The sequence below is a fragment of the Pseudophryne corroboree genome, chromosome 10, assembly GCF_028390025.1.
Source record: "Pseudophryne corroboree isolate aPseCor3 chromosome 10, aPseCor3.hap2, whole genome shotgun sequence".
In the NCBI taxonomy this organism is placed as follows: Eukaryota; Metazoa; Chordata; class Amphibia; order Anura; family Myobatrachidae; genus Pseudophryne; species Pseudophryne corroboree.
This window is the reverse complement of record NC_086453.1, coordinates 171,570,460-171,584,663: the sequence shown is the minus strand read 5'-3', so window position 1 is coordinate 171,584,663 and position 14,204 is coordinate 171,570,460. Positions and strand designations below refer to the sequence as shown.

Below are 14,204 nucleotides of genomic sequence, written 5' to 3'. Positions count from 1 at the left end.
GTTTTGAGCTACTTTCAGCTCAAAACCGCCCAGTGTGTATGGCAATGAGCACTGATGCGCGCTCCCACTACATCGCCGGCGGCCGCCATTCATCTGCTGGTATTACCAATAGATGAATGGCGAGGTGAACAGCTTTCCATAGTGTCCCGCTATGCAAAGCAGTTCACCTCTGCTGACATCGCTGGGCAGGTGGAAAAATCGGTCAGTGTGTATGCTCTGAGCGATTTTCATCCCAGCTATGTCAGAGTCATCGCTGTGCATACACGCTAGGCAAAAACGCCCAGTGTGTATGGACCTTTAGCCAAATTCTTAAAATCTTCCAGTGTGCAGCCACTACATTGCTAGTGATGCTCACTCCCGTGGGTCGCTGAGGACATCCACCGTCATCACTACATGCAGCTCAATCTGGGGGTGTCACTGGGGATGTCATGCTTCCGAATGCAGCATGGCCGTGCTACCCCCTCTCCCCCGCAATTGGCAAGTGTGTTTGCACTTGCCGATGCCGGCACCCCCGCTGGGTCCATTGCTCCCAATTTCGCTGGGTACACATCATCATCTAATTTGTACCCAGCTTTACACCCTGACGAAGCCCACATGAATATGGGGAGACCATGTAAACCACACCCACAGATAGATCAGAATGATACAGAACCCCAGCTCTGAGACAGAAATGCTAACACCTGTGCTGCAAATATAACCAATAAACCCAACAATAGCCATTAGAACACGTTCAGCATGAGTGCATACCACAGCACAGGCATTTATCACAAACAAGTATTGTAAAGCAATAAAACAAAGTTGGGATATAGTCGACTGTGCTGCCTTTGTCTTTTGGTAATGTCTGTACTGAAATCCTGGAAGTAAAGAGTGCAATCAGACCGAGTCTACAGTATACGGAGGATATAAGAACACACTGTCCTAGTCCTGTGCTGGTAATCATCTCTATACCTAGGACAAAGAGCTATATGGAAATAGTTAAATTAAAACATTTTATTAAATAAATCCTCCTTCAGCTTGCACGGGGAACTAGCCTGCTCCCCTCTCAAGTAGTGGGCCGGTACTACCCTGTGTATCAGCGACATTCTGTAGGAGGGTAGCTCACTCAATATATTCCTTTTTTAACAAAGCTGTAGGCAGATCATTCCTCTCTACCTGTGTTTATACCTGCTCGTATATATCCACTCACCTCCTTCACTTCATATCAGCATCCTGAGGCCCCCAGCTCGTCTATTAATCCTATGTCACCAGGAAGCACATGAAAACGTCCTGAATGCAGCAACTTAAAAGTACAGAATCACCGGGAAGGTGCACTCGTACACACCCACCCCCACTCTCAGGAACTGGGAGGGAACCGACCAGGGCTACCCAGGTCCTAAAGCTCAACCTATTTAACCAAAAGAACTGTTTTCAAATATTAATGCTATGATCACTTTGGCTTTGCAGATGTTAAAACAGCATACCTGTAGTAGCAAGTTACTTATTCATTCTACTCTCCCATTTCCGTCATTCAGCTTCCCCAAGTATGGCCGTTTAATAAAATCATGTCTGTATCCCTTAAATAAAAGATCTTCTAAATGTTGGATATTTATCTGAATTTGACAGGATCCTAACCTATGGTTTACGTAAACACGAGGCTGAAGTTAGCTACTTATTCGGCCAACTTTTTATTCACTTCTTATTCAAGCTCTAGCTTCTTATTCACTTCTTATTCAAGCTCTAGCTTCTTATTCACTTTTTATTCGAACTCCAGCTTCTTATTCAGATCATTCAGTTTTGCAAGGGTTAATGAGTCTTGGGTAACAAATTTGACACCTGAAATCAACAGAGTAGGTTCCCTTACATATGACCCAGTTGTATTTTGCCTGGCCCAATGCTGTTTTGGGCATGAAATACACTGGCAAAGTGGGAACACACACACCATAATTTAACATTTTGAATAAGTAGCTGTAGTTTTGCAAGGGTTAACCAGTCCTGGGCCACAAATTTGACACATGAAATCAACAGAATGTGGTCACTTACATATGACCATGCTTGCCTACCTGACCCTCTCCATGAGGGAGAAAATGCTCTGTTCCTGGACTTTCCTGGTAATGTATGATTGCCATCACCTGTGGTGAGCTTAGTTCATTGATAAGAAAGGTGTTTCACCACAGGCGATGGCAATCATACATTACCAGGAAAGTCCAGGAACAGAGCATTTTCTCCCTCATGCATACCTCCCAACTGTCCCGATTTTCGCGGGACAGTCCCGTTTTTTGGGGACTGTCCCGCTGTCCCACCCGCGGGCCGCAGTGTCCCGCGGTGGGGGGGGGCAGTTGGGAGTCTCTGTCACCCGCTGCCCTGCTTAGCAGAGCAGCGGTGAATAGAAGCTGTGCGCATGCGCACAGCGTCTATTCAGTGCAGACAGAGGGAGAGGAGGCATGCCAGTGGCTCAGAGAGCGCTGGGCATGCCCCCTCAGTGACGAAAACGGGGGCGTAATAACGTCTCTCCCATAGATCGAAGAGAAGAGCGGTGCCGCCGGCGGAGGGGGTCTGGATCAGGAACGGGGATGGTAAGTATTCTTTTTATTTATTTATTTATTTTCTTGCAGCGTCGTGACCACGCCCCCAATTGAAGCCACGCCCCCATATTTTGCCCGGGGCGCCACAACTCTTAGAACCGGCCCTGGCAAGTATGCATATGACCCAGTTGTATTTTGCTTGGCCCAACGCTGTTTTGGGCATGAAATACACTGGCAAAGTGGGTACACACACCATAATTTAACATTTTGAATAAGTAGCTGTAGTTTTGCAAGTGTTAACCAGTCCTGGGCCACAAATTTGACACATGAAATCAACAGAATGGGGTCACTTACATATGACCCAGTTGTATTTTGCTTGGACCAACGCTGTTTTGGGCATGAAATACACTGGCAAAGTGGGCACACACACCATATTTTACCATTTTGAATAAGTAGCTGTAGTTTTGCAAGGGTTAACTAGGTTTGGCCACAAATTTGACCCCCAAAAACATCAGAGGGTGGTCACTTACATGTGACCCACTTGTATTTTGCCTGGCCCAACACTGTTTTGGGCATGAAATACACTGGCAAAGTGGGCACACACACCATAGTTTACCATTTTCAATAAGTAGCTGTAGTTTTGTAAGGGTTAACTAGTCTTGGGCCACAAATTTGACCCCCAAAAACAACAGAGGGCGGTCACTTGCATGTGACCCACTTGTATTTTGCCTGGCCCAATGCTGGTTTGGGCATGAAATACACTGGCAAAGTGGGCACAAACACCATAATTTACCATTTTGAATAAGAAGCTGTAGTTTTGCAAGGGTTAACCAGTCTTGGGCCACAAATTTGACACCTGAAATCAACACAGGGTGGTCAGTTACATATGACCCACTTGTATTTTGCTTGGCCCACGCTGTTTTGGGCATGAAATACACTGGCAAAGTGGGCACAAACACCATAATTTACCATTTTGAATAAGTAGCTGTAGTTTTGCAAGGGTTAACCTGTCTTGGACCACACATTTGACACCTGAAATCAACAGAGGGTGGTCACTTACATATGACCCAGTTGTATTTTGCTTGGACCAACGCTGTTTTGGGCATGAAATCCACTGGCAAAGTGGGCACAAACACCATTTTATAAATTGCCATTTTGAATAAGTAGCTGTAGTTTTGCAAGGGTTAACTAGTCTTGGGCCACAAACTTGACCCCCGAAAACAACAGAGGGTGGTCACTTGCATGTGACCCACTTGTATTTTGCCTGGCCCAATGCTGGTTTGGGCATGAAATACACTGGCAAAGTGGGCACAAACACCATAATTTACCATTTTGAATAAGTAGCTGTAGTTTTGCAAGGGTTAACCAGTCTTGGACCACAAATTTGACACCTGAAATCAACAGAGGGTGGTCACTTACATATGACCCAGTTGTATTTTGCTTGGCCCAACGCTGTTTTGGGCATGAAATACACTGGCAAAGTGGGTACACACACCATAATTTAACATTTTGAATAAGTAGCTGTAGTTTTGCAAGTGTTAACCAGTCCTGGGCCACAAATTTGACACATGAAATCAACAGAATGTGGTCACTTACATATGACCCAGTTGTATTTTGCTTGGACCAACGCTGTTTTGGGCATGAAATACACTGGCAAAGTGGGCACACACACCATATTTTACCATTTTGAATAAGTAGCTGTAGTTTTGCAAGGGTTAACTAGGTTTGGCCACAAATTTGACCCCCAAAAACATCAGAGGGTGGTCACTTACATGTGACCCACTTGTATTTTGCCTGGCCCAACACTGTTTTGGGCATGAAATACACTGGCAAAGTGGGCACACACACCATAGTTTACCATTTTCAATAAGTAGCTGTAGTTTTGTAAGGGTTAACTAGTCTTGGGCCACAAATTTGACCCCCAAAAACAACAGAGGGCGGTCACTTGCATGTGACCCACTTGTATTTTGCCTGGCCCAATGCTGGTTTGGGCATGAAATACACTGGCAAAGTGGGCACAAACACCATAATTTACCATTTTGAATAAGTAGCTATAGTTTTGCGAGGGTTAACCAGTCTTGGGCCACAAATTTGACACCTGAAATCAACACAGGGTGGTCAGTTACATATGACCCACTTGTATTTTGCTTGGCCCACGCTGTTTTGGGCATGAAATACACTGGCAAAGTGGGCACAAACACCATAATTTAACATTTTGAATAAGTAGCTGTAGTTTTGCAAGGGTTAACCAGTCTTGGACCACACATTTGACACCTGAAATCAACAGAGGGTGGTCACTTACATATGACCCAGTTGTATTTTGCTTGGACCAACGCTGTTTTGGGCATGAAATCCACTGGCAAAGTGGGCACAAACACCATTTTATAAATTGCCATTTTGAATAAGTAGCTGTAGTTTTGCAAGGGTTAACTAGTCTTGGGCCACAAATTTGACCCCCGAAAACAACAGAGGGTGGTCACTTGCATGTGACCCACTTGTATTTTGCCTGGCCCAATGCTGGTTTGGGCATGAAATACACTGGCAAAGTGGGCACAAACACCATAATTTACCATTTTGAATAAGTAGCTGTAGTTTTGCAAGGGTTAACCAGTCTTGGACCACAAATTTGACACCTGAAATCAACAGAGGGTGGTCACTTACATATGACCCAGTTGTATTTTGCTTGGCCCAACGCTGTTTTGGGCATGAAATACACTGGCAAAGTGGGTACACACACCATAATTTAACATTTTGAATAAGTAGCTGTAGTTTTGCAAGGGTTAACCAGTCCTGGGCCACAAATTTGACACATGAATTCAACAGAATGTGGTCACTTACATATGACCCAGTTGTATTTTGCTTGGACCAACGCTGTTTTGGGCATGAAATACACTGGCAAAGTGGGCACACACACCATAGTTTACCATTTTCAATAAGTAGCTGTAGTTTTGTAAGGGTTAACTAGTCTTGGGCCACAAATTTGACCCCCGAAAACAACAGAGGGTGGTCACTTGCATGTGACCCACTTGTATTTTGCCTGGCCCAATGCTGGTTTGGGCATGAAATACACTGGCAAAGTGGGCACAAACACCATAATTTACCATTTTGAATAAGTAGCTGTAGTTTTGCAAGGGTTAACCAGTCTTGGACCACAAATTTGACACCTGAAATCAACAGAGGGTGGTCACTTACATATGACCCACTTGTATTTTGTTTGGCCCAACGCTGTTTTGGGCATGAAATACACTGGCAAAGTGGGCACAAACACCATTTTATAAATTGCCATTTTGAATAAGTAGCTGTAGTTTTGCAAGAGTTAACCAGTCTTGGGCCACAAATTTGACACCTGAAATCAACAGAATGTGGTCACGTACATATGACCCAGTTGTATTTTGCTTGGCCCAACGCTGTTTTGGGCATGAAATACACTGGCAAAGTGGGCACACACCATATTTTACCATTTTGAATAAGTAGCTGTAGTTTTGCAAGGGATAACTAGTCTTGGGCCACAAATTTGACCCCCAAAAACAACAGATGGTGGTCACTTGCATGTGACCCACTTGTATTTTGCTTGGCCCAACGCTGGTTTGGGCATGAAATACACTGGCAAAGTGGGCACACACACCATATTTCACCATTTTCAATAAGTAGCTGTAGTTTTGCAAGGGTTAACTATTCTTGGGCCACAAATTTGACACCTGAGACTGGAGAAGGCTGCACAGGAGAGAGCTCTTAGGCCCTGGTCCTTTTCTGAAGCCTGCAGTGTTTCCCCTGGGAGCCTCCCAGGGGAGGATGGATCCTCCTGGGGAGGACGATGATGGCGAGTCCCGGGCTGCTGTGCCCGAAGGAGGCCCCGGGATTTCTGGCCTGCATACAGCCGTGGAAGTTCCAGCATTGGGAGATTCGGTCAGTGTGTCAGCCCCAGTGATTGTGGACCCTGTGAAGAAACAGGATCCCCAACTGGTAACCCCCAAACCACGGGACGCTGACTCTCCAGGTGAGGAAACCCGGGGGGTGATATGGCGAAGGTACCTGCCTGTGGTGAAGCAGGGGATGCTGTGGTCTCTGATAGCAGCTCAGAATCCTCTATGGATGAATATGTGAATATGAGCCTGGAAGAGTTAAAAACAGAGCAGACTCGTTTAACCTCTCGTCTTTCCCTCAAGAGAAGGAAACAAAATACTTGTAGCAGTCGTGAGAGAGCTCTCCTAAAGGATGAGATTTGGGAGCTAAGTACTAGCCTGGCTGCAGTAAAGGAAATAATTAAAGTGCTATGTAATCTGGCTGTTTCTCAGGAGAAAGAAGTGTTGATAAAGTCCTTACCTGAGCAGGATTGTGGGGGCAGTAGCAGCTCGGTCCCAGCAGTTTCTGTGGCTGCATCAGCATTGTGTAGTCAGGTTCTGTCTAAGAGGAAAAAGGAGTTGCAGGAATCTCTGCCTGAACAGGATGGCGGTGGCGGCCTGGTGCTGGCAAGTTCAGTAGCGGCATCGGAGCCTCCAGTGGAGTGTATGGAGGTGGGAGTCCAGCCTATGGAGAAGGAAGTGGCTGTCGGGAGCTGTGATGGAAGGGATGTTTCTAAGATCGTGCATGATGCTGCAGATATCGTGGAAAGGCCAATGATGGCAGTATCTGGTGGCTTCCAAACGGGGGAGGCGTCTCTCCTGGAGGGAGTGCTGGGTGGTGACGGTGCAGGGGGCGTGGCGGTTGCTGGGGTAACGGCGGATGCTGGGACTCTTGTGACTGTCTCTGCTCCCTGTGGACTTGTCCCCGAAACGCTCGCCTCTAAAGTTGCAAGTGTGGGTGCGGCGCGGGCCGTGGTTGATGCTGAGGCTGGCCATCCCTGTAAGCCTGCGGTGGCTGGCTCTGGCTTAGTCGCCGTGGTGGCTGAGGGAGGCGGGGCCAAAGACGCATCGGGTATGATATCGCAGGTGACATCATTACCCACATCGATGGGTGTTTCAAAGTATGAAGCCATGCCGAAAGAGGGGCAGAGATTGGCTCAAGGACTGCCAGCTGTAGATAAGAGCAAATTAACCCCTGAAGAAGTTATGTTGGTAGAAACTGTATATGGTAACATGGATATGCCGGTGAGGGCTCTAGCAGCTGTGAATTTGTTTCAGGCGAACCAGGTCAGGATGACTGGTGGGATGGGGAGTGTGGGAATAGGGGCTGGTAGTGGTCTGGCACCTGAAGGGCTCCCTGTAACTCCCTCTGAGGTTAGGCCGGGTGCTGGTTCGTATGCTAATTCTTTGGCAGCTCCTGGTTGGCCGAGTGCTGGTCCTCAGTTCGGGGTGAGTGGGTGTCAGCCCATAAAAAGAAGAAATGTGGTGCAGTTCAGATGGGTAGGGGATGGGGAGGCTCCTTCGAAGTCGGAGTTCTTAGGTATGATCTCACTGGGGTATGAGGCTGCCGATCTTTTCGCATGCATTCACCCAGTGAGAACTCCAGATTTCGACCTGAGCTTCCTCTCCCTGAATGGCCTGCAGGCCTTTGGCTCCCGTTGGGAGAAAAACAAGATGAAGGAACCATATTGTTTTTTCAAAGCCCATACCATCACGAGGCAGGACAGGGTTAAGATCACTGTGTTGGTGCGTAACGAATCACTGCCCCCTGCTGATATTATATATTGGTTGTCTAGGTCTTGTACAGTACTCTCTCCTTTGGTAAAGTTTGATCATACTAGGGGGGTCTGGGGTGGTGGTTTTTCGGCCTTTGTGAGGTTACACCAGGTAGGGGCTGAGACTAGACACATACCTTCTGCCGCTTACATTGGCCGTGATCGGCTCCAGTGTTTTTACCCTGGGCAACCCAGAACCTGTCATAAGTGTGGTGACTTTCGTCACCTTAGTAGCGATTGTGGGGTGATTAAATGTGCTTTGTGTGGCCAGTTGGGGCATGGGTCCCGGGAATGCAGCAAGGTCAGGTGTAATCTTTGCAGTACAGTTGGTCATCCCTACAGTCGATGCCCTAAGGCTTCGCATAGTTATAGTGCAGGGGTGGATGAAGTGGTGCCGGAGGTTGGTCCTGGTCGCGAAAGTAGCGTACAGGTTACTGTGCAGCATCAGGACATCTCGAAAAGAATAGAAGATGGTGGGAAAGAGAAGGTTCAGCCTGAAAAGGGGAGGCATCCTTTCAGATCATCAATAAAGGGAGGAGGAGGAAGCCTAAAAAAAAGGAGGCAGATTTTATTTGCTCAAATAGTTTCAATGTCCTGTCTTCTTCTGATGATGAAGAAGAGGGGGAGGTGGTCATGGTTGGGGGAAAAGAATTAGTTTTTGTCCCAAATGTCTCAAAAAATAGAAAGCCAAAGCAGGCCTCTAATCTGTCAGTTGCTGGGAAGGAGGTTGTAGCTAAGGATAAATAGGGAAAAATGGAACAAGGTAAAGCCCAAAGCAAAACTAAGCACTTGGAAAGAAATGGTTCTCAGGGGGAGCTGGAGTGGGACCCTGTGGGGGTTGAGCCAGGCTGTAGGATCCCTGTTAGACGTGGTTGAAGTAGCTCAGTGTCCAGAAGGGGAAGTCCCTCATTCTTCAGATGAGGTGTTGGTGGTTGATGAAACTCCTGGGTCCCCTGGTGGGGGTGGTCCCGGAGGTGGCTCCTTTATTAGTACCCCAAAGGCTCCTGATCCGGATTCTCCCCCGGACGAGGTGGTAAAGGTGGAGGGGTGTGTTGTTGGGGAGGGGATTGGTAGGAAGGGGTCCGAGAGTCTACTTAGTGAGACTGTGGTCCCTGTTGCTGATAGTGTGAGTGAGGAGGAGGGGGAGGAGGAAGAGATCTCCCTGTCTGACGAGGATGCTATCCCTTTTGGGGTGGCATGTAAAAGAATTGGATCCTCGGATGAGGACTCTAAAAGACAAGCAAAGAAAAAGTGAATGGGATCCTACTTCTATAATCCAAGAAACATGGATCCCCAACCTATGCGATGTGCCACCATTAATGTGGCTTCCGTGTTTTCCGAACAAGCTCGTTTCTTGGCCTTTGATTTTTTCAACACGGTTGATGTTGATTTTTTATTTTTGCAGGAGACCAGGATAGGTGACCTGGCCACACTTCATCGGGCCAAGGGTCAGTGGAGGCGTGGGCCTTCCTTCTGGTCTCTTGCGGCCGAGCCGTACGGTGGGTTGGCAGTGCTTTTTACTGATATGGTAAACGTGCACAGGATTATAGAATTACAGGTAGGTAGGTGCATGGTTTTGGATGTCAACCTGAGAGGACATGACCTAAGATTAATAAACATCTATGGGCCCCAAACAGCTTGGGACAGGAAATGTCTTTTCAGGGAGATAAAACCGTTTCTCTTTACGGCCCGGCAGATCATCTTTGGCTGTGATTTTAACTAGAGATGAGCGGGTTCGGTTTCTCTGAATCCGAACCCGCCAGAACTTCATGTTTTTTTTCACGGGTCCGAGCGACTCGGATCTTCCCGCCTTGCTCGGTTAACCCGAGCGCGCCCGAACGTCATCATGACGCTGTCGGATTCTCGCGAGGCTCGGATTCTATCGCGAGACTCGGATTCTATATAAGGAGCCGCGCGTCGCCGCCATTTTCACACGTGCATTGAGATTGATAGGGAGAGGACGTGGCTGGCGTCCTCTCCGTTTAGAATTAGAATAGATTAGAGAGACACTTGATTTACTAATTTTGGGGAGCATTAGGAGTACTCAGTAGTGTACAGTGCAGAGTTTTGCTGATAGTGACCAGTGACCACCACTTTTATTTATAATCCGTTCTCTGCCTGAAAAAAGCGATACACAGCACACAGTGACTCAGTCACATACCATATCTGTGTGCACTGCTCAGGCTCAGGCCAGTGTGCTGCATCATCTATTATCTATATATAATATTATATATATCTGTCTGACTGCTCAGCTCACACAGCTTATAATTGTGGGGGAGACTGGGGAGCACTACTGCAGTGCCAGTTATAGGTTATAGCAGGAGCCAGGAGTACATAATATAATCCGTTCTCTGCCTGAAAAAAGCGATACACAGCACACAGTGACTCAGTCACATACCATATCTGTGTGCACTGCTCAGGCTCAGGCCAGTGTGCTGCATCATCTATTATCTATATATAATATTATATATATCTGTCTGACTGCTCAGCTCACACAGCTTATAATTGTGGGGGAGACTGGGGAGCACTACTGCAGTGCCAGTTATAGGTTATAGCAGGAGCCAGGAGTACATAATATATTATATAGTGAGTGACCACCAGACACACAGTGCAGTTTATTTAATATATCCGTTCTCTGCCTGAAAAAAGCGATACACACAGTGACTCAGTCAGTCACATACCATATCTGTGTGCACTGCTCAGGCTCAGGCCAGTGTGCTGCATCATCTATATATATTATATATCTGTCTGACTGCTCAGCTCACACAGCTTATAATTGTGGGGGAGACTGGGGAGCACTACTGCAGTGCCAGTTATAGGTTATAGCAGGAGCCAGGAGTACATAATATTATATTAAAATTAAACAGTGCACACTTTTGCTGCAGGAGTGCCACTGCCAGTGTGACTAGTGACCAGTGACCTGACCACCAGTATATAATATTAGTAGTATACTATCTCTTTATCAACCAGTCTATATTAGCAGCAGACACAGTACAGTGCGGTAGTTCACGGCTGTGGCTACCTCTGTGTCGGCACTCGGCAGCCCGTCCATAATTGTATATACCAGTGACCTAACCGTGGTTTTTTTTTCTTTCTTTATACATACATACTAGTTACGAGTATACTATCTCTTTATCAACCAGTCTATATATTAGCAGCAGACACAGTACAGTGCGGTAGTTCACGGCTGTGGCTACCTCTGTGTCGGCACTCGGCAGCCCGTCCATAATTGTATATACCACCTAACCGTGGTTTTTTTTTCTTTCTTTATACATACATACTAGTTACGAGTATACTATCTCTTTATCAACCAGTCTATATATTAGCAGCAGACACAGTACAGTGCGGTAGTTCACGGCTGTGGCTACCTCTGTGTCGGCACTCGGCAGCCCGTCCATAATTGTATATACCACCTAACCGTGGTTTTTTTTTCTTTCTTTATACATACATACTAGTTACGAGTATACTATCTCTTTATCAACCAGTCTATATATTAGCAGCAGACACAGTACAGTGCGGTAGTTCACGGCTGTGGCTACCTCTGTGTCGGCACTCGGCAGCCCGTCCATAATTGTATACTAGTATCCAATCCATCCATCTCCATTGTTTACCTGAGGTGCCTTTTAGTTGTGCCTATTAAAATATGGAGAACAAAAATGTTGAGGTTCCAAAATTAGGGAAAGATCAAGATCCACTTCCACCTCGTGCTGAAGCTGCTGCCACTAGTCATGGCCGAGACGATGAAATGCCAGCAACGTCGTCTGCCAAGGCCGATGCCCAATGGCATAGTACAGAGCATGTCAAAACCAAAACACCAAATATCAGTAAAAAAAGGACTCCAAAACCTAAAATAAAATTGTCGGAGGAGAAGCGTAAACTTGCCAATATGCCATTTACCACACGGAGTGGCAAGGAACGGCTGAGGCCCTGGCCTATGTTCATGGCTAGTGGTTCAGCTTCACATGAGGATGGAAGCACTCAGCCTCTCGCTAGAAAACTGAAAAGACTCAAGCTGGCAAAAGCACCGCAAAGAACTGTGCGTTCTTTGAAATCCCAAATCCACAAGGAGAGTCCAATTGTGTCGGTTGCGATGCCTGACCTTCCCAACACTGGACGTGAAGAGCATGCGCCTTCCACCATTTGCACGCCCCCTGCAAGTGCTGGAAGGAGCACCCGCAGTCCAGTTCCTGATAGTCAGATTGAAGATGTCAGTGTTGAAGTACACCAGGATGAGGAGGATATGGGTGTTGCTGGCGCTGGGGAGGAAATTGACCAGGAGGATTCTGATGGTGAGGTGGTTTGTTTAAGTCAGGCACCCGGGGAGACACCTGTTGTCCGTGGGAGGAATATGGCCGTTGACATGCCAGGTGAAAATACCAAAAAAATCAGCTCTTCGGTGTGGAGGTATTTCACCAGAAATGCGGACAACAGGTGTCAAGCCGTGTGTTCCCTTTGTCAAGCTGTAATAAGTAGGGGTAAGGACGTTAACCACCTCGGAACATCCTCCCTTATACGTCACCTGCAGCGCATTCATAATAAGTCAGTGACAAGTTCAAAAACTTTGGGTGACAGCGGAAGCAGTCCACTGACCAGTAAATCCCTTCCTCTTGTAACCAAGCTCACGCAAACCACCCCACCAACTCCCTCAGTGTCAATTTCCTCCTTCCCCAGGAATGCCAATAGTCCTGCAGGCCATGTCACTGGCAATTCTGACGAGTCCTCTCCTGCCTGGGATTCCTCCGATGCATCCTTGCGTGTAACGCCTACTGCTGCTGGCGCTGCTGTTGTTGCCGCTGGGAGTCGATGGTCATCCCAGAGGGGAAGTCGTAAGCCCACTTGTACTACTTCCAGTAAGCAATTGACTGTTCAACAGTCCTTTGCGAGGAAGATGAAATATCACAGCAGTCATCCAACTGCAAAGCGGATAACTGAGTCCTTGACAACTATGTTGGTGTTAGACGTGCGTCTGGTATCCGCCGTTAGTTCACAGGGAACTAGACAATTTATTGAGGCAGTGTGCCCCCGTTACCAAATACCATCTAGGTTCCACTTCTCTAGGCAGGCGATACCGAGAATGTACACGGACGTCAGAAAAAGACTCACCAGTGTCCTAAAAAATGCAGTTGTACCCAATGTCCACTTAACCACGGACATGTGGACAAGTGGAGCAGGGCAGGGTCAGGACTATATGACTGTGACAGCCCACTGGGTAGATGTATGGACTCCCGCCGCAAGAACAGCAGCGGCGGCACCAGTAGCAGCATCTCGCAAACGCCAACTCTTTCCTAGGCAGGCTACGCTTTGTATCACCGCTTTCCAGAATACGCACACAGCTGAAAACCTCTTACGGCAACTGAGGAAGATCATCGCGGAATGGCTTACCCCAATTGGACTCTCCTGTGGATTTGTGGCATCGGACAACGCCAGCAATATTGTGTGTGCATTAAATATGGGCAAATTCCAGCACGTCCCATGTTTTGCACATACCTTGAATTTGGTGGTGCAGAATTTTTTAAAAAACGACAGGGGCGTGCAAGAGATGCTGTCGGTGGCCAGAAAAATTGCGGGACACTTTCGGCGTACAGGCACCACGTACAGAAGACTGGAGCACCACCAAAAACTACTGAACCTGCCCTGCCATCATCTGAAGCAAGAAGTGGTAACGAGGTGGAATTCAACCCTCTATATGCTTCAGAGGTTGGAGGAGCAGCAAAAGGCCATTCAAGCCTATACAATTGAGCACGATATAGTAGGTGGAATGCACCTGTCTCAAGTGCAGTGGAGAATGATTTCAACGTTGTGCAAGGTTCTGATGCCCTTTGAACTTGCCACACGTGAAGTCAGTTCAGACACTGCCAGCCTGAGTCAGGTCATTCCCCTCATCAGGCTTTTGCAGAAGAAGCTGGAGGCATTGAAGAAGGAGCTAAAAGGGAGCGATTCCGCTAGGCATGTGGGACTTGTGGATGCAGCCCTTAATTCGCTTAACAAGGATTCACGGGTGGTCAATCTGTTGAAATCAGAGCACTACATTTTGGCCACCGTGCTCGATCCTAGATTTAAAGCCTACCTTGGATCTCTCTTTCCGG

General features: G+C 47.2%; 1 protein-coding gene across 3 annotated transcripts in view; it reads right to left on the bottom strand.

Annotated features, from left to right (window-relative positions):
* TMEM51 (transmembrane protein 51) overlaps positions 1-6,915 on the bottom strand; it is a 418,775-nt gene extending 411,860 nt beyond the window's left edge. For 2 of the 3 annotated variants that reach the window (XM_063942937.1, XM_063942936.1), the window contains exon 1: positions 1,187-1,352. The gene's annotated coding sequence lies outside the window, so the exon portion shown is untranslated. Of the gene's footprint in view, positions 1-1,186; positions 1,353-6,824 lie in introns of those variants that run through there. The other variant, XM_063942938.1, reaches the window with a different exon arrangement.
* Positions 6,916-14,204: the final 7,289 nt, after the last annotated feature.